This window comes from Triturus cristatus, chromosome 4_1 (genome assembly GCF_964204655.1).
Source record: "Triturus cristatus chromosome 4_1, aTriCri1.1, whole genome shotgun sequence".
Taxonomy (NCBI): Eukaryota; Metazoa; Chordata; class Amphibia; order Caudata; family Salamandridae; genus Triturus; species Triturus cristatus.
In genome coordinates this window covers 108,957,767-108,966,103 of record NC_140585.1, presented here as the reverse complement: position 1 = coordinate 108,966,103, position 8,337 = coordinate 108,957,767, and the positions used below count along the sequence as shown (strand labels likewise).

Genomic DNA, 8,337 nt, shown 5'->3' with positions numbered 1-8,337 from the left:
GTAGCATAAAGTCAGACATCCTTAGGTCGCTGGTTCAAATCAGGCTCGAAGGATTTTGTGCTTCGATTTCCATATCTTTCACTTTTATTCAAACAATACCTTCCATTGATTATGATCGAGACTTTGCAGTCCCTGGGTTTCAGGGATTCCTTGCATCCATCAAACAGCTCGAGTGCAAAAGTGGGGATGTAGCTCAGTGGTAGAGCGCATGTTTTGCATGTATGAGGTCCCGGGTTCAATCCCCGGCATCTCCAGGAGCCTCTGTTCCTTATCTTGGCTTTTTTCCAGAAGGCTAGCCTGCCATCATGCAGAAAGAAGAAGTTTGTCATGCAGTTGGGGTGAGAGCCCCACTTAAATAGTCAGACATTTGCTTTGGAAAAATCTTTGAACTAGGCATAGTTTGCGCATTTCAAGAAAATCGGAGAATTTTGCATTCCAAAAGAAGGAAATAAATGCCCTCTCTGAGGATCGAACTCAGGACCTTCAGATTATGAGACTGACGCGCTGCCTACTGCGCTAAGAAGGCTGTATATAGGCATCTGTACATAAGACCATGAAGATCATCCAGGTACAAGGCTGAAGGATTTTCCTGACTGACATTGTATACTGCAGAGTCGAATGGGGTGATGTGGCCGTCGGTTCAATGCAGGGTTTCCAATCATACAGTCAAATCTTGCAGAAGTGGGGATGTAACTCAGTGGTAGAGCGCATGCTTTGCATGTATGAGGCCCCGGGTTCAATCCCCGGCATCTCCAGACTTTTGCCATGCTTACCTTGGATTTTGGGCAGAAAGCTAGGCTGGCATCATGATGAAGGAAGAGATATGTCCTCCAACCGGGATGAGGACCCCGCTTAATCTGTCAGACGTTTGCCTTGAAAAATCCCATGAAATGGGGCTATCTCATTTTTGATGATTATAGATCAAAAGAATCCTACTTGTTGAAGACATCAAAGTGATGATTCATCTTGACAACCATAATGCTTTGATGATAGAAATCTGTCGCATCTCTCTTGATCATTGGTAAGGGTTCTTCTTCTAAACCAAAGACTCTTTACAGTAGCTTTTAGAAAAACGGAATATTTTGTTTATCTCAATCACCTTCAATCTACAGATTTTTCCGTTCTCTTTCCTTTTGAAAATGCATCCAAAATGCACGTTCTTGATGCTGGGTGCTTAGTAATGACTCCCATAACTTTCTGTCATTTCTTTCATGGTTCCGCGCAGCCATCCATTTGCCACCAATGCTGCCCAAGGTCTTTGTATCAAAGTTCCTTTCCTTTCTGTAAAATTGAAATTTGGAGCACCCCTGCTTATCCCCAAGCCAAGACAGAACATGAACTTTGGTCTGAAATCCTCCTTTGGGGTGATAAGACGTACCTTACAGTGTGCTCTAAGAACTGGTGACTTTGAGAGGGAGCTGCAGGTAATGTTCATGATTTTCATCGATCTGCTCCTGATCCCCACCCCCACAACCTTTCTTGAGCGAGAGATAATTACAGCGCTGAAAGATACTTCAGCCACTCCTTCGATAGCTCAGTTGGTAGAGCGGAGGACTGTAGCATAAAGTCAGACATCCTTAGGTCGCTGGTTCAAATCTGGCTCGAAGGATTTTGTGCTTCGATTTCCATATCTTTCACTTTTATTCAAACAATACCTTCCATTGATTATGATCGAGACTTTGCAGTCCCTGGGTTTCAGGGACTCCTTGCATCCATCAAACAGCTCGAGTGCAAAAGTGGGGATGTAGCTCAGTGGTAGAGCGCATGCTTCGCATGTATGAGGTCCCGGGTTCAATCCCCGGCATCTCCAGGAGCCTCTGTTCCTTATCTTGGCTTTTTTCCAGAAGGCTAGCCTGCCATCATGCAGAAAGAAGAAGTTTGTCATGCAGTTGGGGTGAGAGCCCCACTTAAATAGTCAGACATTTGCTTTGGAAAAATCTTTGAACTAGGCATAGTTTGCGCATTTCAAGAAAATCGGAGAATTTTGCATTCCAAAAGAAGGAAATAAATGCCCTCTCTGAGGATCGAACTCAGGACCTTCAGATTATGAGACTGACGCGCTGCCTACTGCGCTAAGAAGGCTGTATATAGGCATCTGTACATAAGACCATGAAGATCATCCAGGTACAAGGCTGAAGTTTTTTCCTGACTGACATTGTATACTGCAGAGTCAAATGGGGTGATGTGGCCGTCGGTTCAATGCAGGGTTTCCAATCATACAGTCAAATTTTGCAGAAGTGGGGATGTAGCTCAGTGGTAGAGCGCATGCTTTGCATGTATCAGGCCCCGGGTTCAATCCCCGGCATCTCCAGACTTTTGCCATGCTTACCTTGGATTTTGGGCAGAAAGCTAGGCTGGCATCATGATGAAGGAAGAGATATGTCCTCCAACAGGGATGAGGACCCTGCTTAATCTGTCAGACGTTTGCCTTGAAAAATCCCATGAAATGGGGCTATCTCATTTTTGATGATTATAGATCAAAAGAATCCTACTTGTTGAAGACATCAAAGTGATGATTCATCTTGACAACCATAATGCTTTGATGATAGAAATCTGTCGCATCTCTCTTGATCATTGGTAAGGGTTCTTCTTCTAAACCAAAGACTCTTTACAGTAGCTTTTAGAAAAACGGAATATTTTGTTTATCTCAATCACCTTCAATCTACAGATTTTTCCGTTCTCTTTCCTTTTGAAAATGCATCCAAAATGCACGTTCTTGATGCTGGGTGCTTAGTAATGACTCCCATAACTTTCTGTCATTTCTTTCATGGTTCCGCGCAGCCATCCATTTGCCACCAATGCTGCCCAAGGTCTTTGTATCAAAGTTCTTTTCCTTTCTGTAAAATTGAAATTTGGAGCACCCCTGCTTATCCCCAAGCCAAGACAGAACATGAACTTTGGTCTGAAATCCTCCTTTGGGGTGATAAGACGTACCTTACAGTGTGCTCTAAGAACTGGTGACTTTGAGAGGGAGCTGCAGGTAATGTTAATGATTTTCATCGATCTGCTCCTGATCCCCACCCCCACAACCTTTCTTGAGCGAGAGATAATTACAGCGCTGAAAGATACTTCAGCCACTCCTTCGATAGCTCAGTTGGTAGAGCGGAGGACTGTAGCATAAAGTCAGACATCCTTAGGTCGCTGGTTCAAATCAGGCTCGAAGGATTTTGTGCTTCGATTTCCATATCTTTCACTTTTATTCAAACAATACCTTCCATTGATTATGATCGAGACTTTGCAGTCCCTGGGTTTCAGGGATTCCTTGCATCCATCAAACAGCTCGAGTGCAAAAGTGGGGATGTAGCTCAGTGGTAGAGCGCATGTTTTGCATGTATGAGGTCCCGGGTTCAATCCCCGGCATCTCCAGGAGCCTCTGTTCCTTATCTTGGCTTTTTTCCAGAAGGCTAGCCTGCCATCATGCAGAAAGAAGAAGTTTGTCATGCAGTTGGGGTGAGAGCCCCACTTAAATAGTCAGACATTTGCTTTGGAAAAATCTTTGAACTAGGCATAGTTTGCGCATTTCAAGAAAATCGGAGAATTTTGCATTCCAAAAGAAGGAAATAAATGCCCTCTCTGAGGATCGAACTCAGGACCTTCAGATTATGAGACTGACGCGCTGCCTACTGCGCTAAGAAGGCTGTATATAGGCATCTGTACATAAGACCATGAAGATCATCCAGGTACAAGGCTGAAGGATTTTCCTGACTGACATTGTATACTGCAGAGTCGAATGGGGTGATGTGGCCGTCGGTTCAATGCAGGGTTTCCAATCATACAGTCAAATCTTGCAGAAGTGGGGATGTAGCTCAGTGGTAGAGCGCATGCTTTGCATGTATGAGGCCCCGGGTTCAATCCCCGGCATCTCCAGACTTTTGCCATGCTTACCTTGGATTTTGGGCAGAAAGCTAGGCTGGCATCATGATGAAGGAAGAGATATGTCCTCCAACCGGGATGAGGACCCCGCTTAATCTGTCAGACGTTTGCCTTGAAAAATCCCATGAAATGGGGCTATCTCATTTTTGATGATTATAGATCAAAAGAATCCTACTTGTTGAAGACATCAAAGTGATGATTCATCTTGACAACCATAATGCTTTGATGATAGAAATCTGTCGCATCTCTCTTGATCATTGGTAAGGGTTCTTCTTCTAAACCAAAGACTCTTTACAGTAGCTTTTAGAAAAACGGAATATTTTGTTTATCTCAATCACCTTCAATCTACAGATTTTTCCGTTCTCTTTCCTTTTGAAAATGCATCCAAAATGCACGTTCTTGATGCTGGGTGCTTAGTAATGACTCCCATAACTTTCTGTCATTTCTTTCATGGTTCCGCGCAGCCATCCATTTGCCACCAATGCTGCCCAAGGTCTTTGTATCAAAGTTCCTTTCCTTTCTGTAAAATTGAAATTTGGAGCACCCCTGCTTATCCCCAAGCCAAGACAGAACATGAACTTTGGTCTGAAATCCTCCTTTGGGGTGATAAGACGTACCTTACAGTGTGCTCTAAGAACTGGTGACTTTGAGAGGGAGCTGCAGGTAATGTTCATGATTTTCATCGATCTGCTCCTGATCCCCACCCCCACAACCTTTCTTGAGCGAGAGATAATTACAGCGCTGAAAGATACTTCAGCCACTCCTTCGATAGCTCAGTTGGTAGAGCGGAGGACTGTAGCATAAAGTCAGACATCCTTAGGTCGCTGGTTCAAATCTGGCTCGAAGGATTTTGTGCTTCGATTTCCATATCTTTCACTTTTATTCAAACAATACCTTCCATTGATTATGATCGAGACTTTGCAGTCCCTGGGTTTCAGGGACTCCTTGCATCCATCAAACAGCTCGAGTGCAAAAGTGGGGATGTAGCTCAGTGGTAGAGCGCATGCTTCGCATGTATGAGGTCCCGGGTTCAATCCCCGGCATCTCCAGGAGCCTCTGTTCCTTATCTTGGCTTTTTTCCAGAAGGCTAGCCTGCCATCATGCAGAAAGAAGAAGTTTGTCATGCAGTTGGGGTGAGAGCCCCACTTAAATAGTCAGACATTTGCTTTGGAAAAATCTTTGAACTAGGCATAGTTTGCGCATTTCAAGAAAATCGGAGAATTTTGCATTCCAAAAGAAGGAAATAAATGCCCTCTCTGAGGATCGAACTCAGGACCTTCAGATTATGAGACTGACGCTCTGCCTACTGCGCTAAGAAGGCTGTATATAGGCATCTGTACATAAGACCATGAAGATCATCCAGGTACAAGGCTGAAGTTTTTTCCTGACTGACATTGTATACTGCAGAGTCAAATGGGGTGATGTGGCCGTCGGTTCAATGCAGGGTTTCCAATCATACAGTCAAATTTTGCAGAAGTGGGGATGTAGCTCAGTGGTAGAGCGCATGCTTTGCATGTATCAGGCCCCGGGTTCAATCCCCGGCATCTCCAGACTTTTGCCATGCTTACCTTGGATTTTGGGCAGAAAGCTAGGCTGGCATCATGATGAAGGAAGAGATATGTCCTCCAACAGGGATGAGGACCCTGCTTAATCTGTCAGACGTTTGCCTTGAAAAATCCCATGAAATGGGGCTATCTCATTTTTGATGATTATAGATCAAAAGAATCCTACTTGTTGAAGACATCAAAGTGATGATTCATCTTGACAACCATAATGCTTTGATGATAGAAATCTGTCGCATCTCTCTTGATCATTGGTAAGGGTTCTTCTTCTAAACCAAAGACTCTTTACAGTAGCTTTTAGAAAAACGGAATATTTTGTTTATCTCAATCACCTTCAATCTACAGATTTTTCCGTTCTCTTTCCTTTTGAAAATGCATCCAAAATGCACGTTCTTGATGCTGGGTGCTTAGTAATGACTCCCATAACTTTCTGTCATTTCTTTCATGGTTCCGCGCAGCCATCCATTTGCCACCAATGCTGCCCAAGGTCTTTGTATCAAAGTTCCTTTCCTTTCTGTAAAATTGAAATTTGGAGCACCCCTGCTTATCCCCAAGCCAAGACAGAACATGAACTTTGGTCTGAAATCCTCCTTTGGGGTGATAAGACGTACCTTACAGTGTGCTCTAAGAACTGGTGACTTTGAGAGGGAGCTGCAGGTAATGTTAATGATTTTCATCGATCTGCTCCTGATCCCCACCCCCACAACCTTTCTTGAGCGAGAGATAATTACAGCGCTGAAAGATACTTCAGCCACTCCTTCGATAGCTCAGTTGGTAGAGCGGAGGACTGTAGCATAAAGTCAGACATCCTTAGGTCGCTGGTTCAAATCAGGCTCGAAGGATTTTGTGCTTCGATTTCCATATCTTTCACTTTTATTCAAACAATACCTTCCATTGATTATGATCGAGACTTTGCAGTCCCTGGGTTTCAGGGATTCCTTGCATCCATCAAACAGCTCAAGTGCAAAAGTGGGGATGTAGCTCAGTGGTAGAGCGCATGTTTTGCATGTATGAGGTCCCGGGTTCAATCCCCGGCATCTCCAGGAGCCTCTGTTCCTTATCTTGGCTTTTTTCCAGAAGGCTAGCCTGCCATCATGCAGAAAGAAGAAGTTTGTCATGCAGTTGGGGTGAGAGCCCCACTTAAATAGTCAGACATTTGCTTTGGAAAAATCTTTGAACTAGGCATAGTTTGCGCATTTCAAGAAAATCGGAGAATTTTGCATTCCAAAAGAAGGAAATAAATGCCCTCTCTGAGGATCGAACTCAGGACCTTCAGATTATGAGACTGACGCGCTGCCTACTGCGCTAAGAAGGCTGTATATAGGCATCTGTACATAAGACCATGAAGATCATTCAGGTACAAGGCTGAAGGATTTTCCTGACTGACATTGTATACTGCAGAGTCGAATGGGGTGATGTGGCCGTCGGTTCAATGCAGGGTTTCCAATCATACAGTCAAATCTTGCAGAAGTGGGGATGTAGCTCAGTGGTAGAGCGCATGCTTTGCATGTATGAGGCCCCGGGTTCAATCCCCGGCATCTCCAGACTTTTGCCATGCTTACCTTGGATTTTGGGCAGAAAGCTAGGCTGGCATCATGATGAAGGAAGAGATATGTCCTCCAACCGGGATGAGGACCCCGCTTAATCTGTCAGACGTTTGCCTTGAAAAATCCCATGAAATGGGGCTATCTCATTTTTGATGATTATAGATCAAAAGAATCCTACTTGTTGAAGACATCAAAGTGATGATTCATCTTGACAACCATAATGCTTTGATGATAGAAATCTGTCGCATCTCTCTTGATCATTGGTAAGGGTTCTTCTTCTAAACCAAAGACTCTTTACAGTAGCTTTTAGAAAAACGGAATATTTTGTTTATCTCAATCACCTTCAATCTACAGATTTTTCCGTTCTCTTTCCTTTTGAAAATGCATCCAAAATGCACGTTCTTGATGCTGGGTGCTTAGTAATGACTCCCATAACTTTCTGTCATTTCTTTCATGGTTCCGCGCAGCCATCCATTTGCCACCAATGCTGCCCAAGGTCTTTGTATCAAAGTTCCTTTCCTTTCTGTAAAATTGAAATTTGGAGCACCCCTGCTTATCCCCAAGCCAAGACAGAACATGAACTTTGGTCTGAAATCCTCCTTTGGGGTGATAAGACGTACCTTACAGTGTGCTCTAAGAACTGGTGACTTTGAGAGGGAGCTGCAGGTAATGTTAATGATTTTCATCGATCTGCTCCTGATCCCCACCCCCACAACCTTTCTTGAGCGAGAGATAATTACAGCGCTGAAAGATACTTCAGCCACTCCTTCGATAGCTCAGTTGGTAGAGCGGAGGACTGTAGCATAAAGTCAGACATCCTTAGGTCGCTGGTTCAAATCAGGCTCGAAGGATTTTGTGCTTCGATTTCCATATCTTTCACTTTTATTCAAACAATACCTTCCATTGATTATGATCGAGACTTTGCAGTCCCTGGGTTTCAGGGATTCCTTGCATCCATCAAACAGCTCGAGTGCAAAAGTGGGGATGTAGCTCAGTGGTAGAGCGCATGTTTTGCATGTATGAGGTCCCGGGTTCAATCCCCGGCATCTCCAGGAGCCTCTGTTCCTTATCTTGGCTTTTTTCCAGAAGGCTAGCCTGCCATCATGCAGAAAGAAGAAGTTTGTCATGCAGTTGGGGTGAGAGCCCCACTTAAATAGTCAGACATTTGCTTTGGAAAAATCTTTGAACTAGGCATAGTTTGCGCATTTCAAGAAAATCGGAGAATTTTGCATTCCAAAAGAAGGAAATAAATGCCCTCTCTGAGGATCGAACTCAGGACCTTCAGATTATGAGACTGACGCGCTGCCTACTGCGCTAAGAAGGCTGTATATAGGCATCTGTACATAAGACCATGA

General features: G+C 44.0%; 7 non-coding genes across 7 annotated transcripts; 2 read left to right on the top strand and 5 right to left on the bottom strand.

Annotated features, from left to right (window-relative positions):
- Positions 1-453: 453 nt before the first annotated feature.
- On the bottom strand, positions 454-526 carry TRNAM-CAU (transfer RNA methionine (anticodon CAU)). The gene has a single exon. It is a non-coding gene; the product is annotated as a tRNA-Met (tRNA).
- Positions 527-1,738: 1,212 nt separating this feature from the next.
- On the top strand, positions 1,739-1,810 carry TRNAA-CGC (transfer RNA alanine (anticodon CGC)). Its single transcript has one exon. It is a non-coding gene; the product is annotated as a tRNA-Ala (tRNA).
- A 199-nt stretch (positions 1,811-2,009) lies between these two features.
- TRNAM-CAU (transfer RNA methionine (anticodon CAU)) lies at positions 2,010-2,082 on the bottom strand. Its single transcript has one exon. It is a non-coding gene; the product is annotated as a tRNA-Met (tRNA).
- Positions 2,083-3,565: 1,483 nt separating this feature from the next.
- TRNAM-CAU (transfer RNA methionine (anticodon CAU)) lies at positions 3,566-3,638 on the bottom strand. The gene has a single exon. It is a non-coding gene; the product is annotated as a tRNA-Met (tRNA).
- A 1,212-nt stretch (positions 3,639-4,850) lies between these two features.
- On the top strand, positions 4,851-4,922 carry TRNAA-CGC (transfer RNA alanine (anticodon CGC)). Its single transcript has one exon. It is a non-coding gene; the product is annotated as a tRNA-Ala (tRNA).
- Positions 4,923-6,677: 1,755 nt separating this feature from the next.
- On the bottom strand, positions 6,678-6,750 carry TRNAM-CAU (transfer RNA methionine (anticodon CAU)). Its single transcript has one exon. It is a non-coding gene; the product is annotated as a tRNA-Met (tRNA).
- A 1,483-nt stretch (positions 6,751-8,233) lies between these two features.
- TRNAM-CAU (transfer RNA methionine (anticodon CAU)) lies at positions 8,234-8,306 on the bottom strand. Its single transcript has one exon. It is a non-coding gene; the product is annotated as a tRNA-Met (tRNA).
- Between the last annotated feature and the right edge of the window lie 31 nt (positions 8,307-8,337).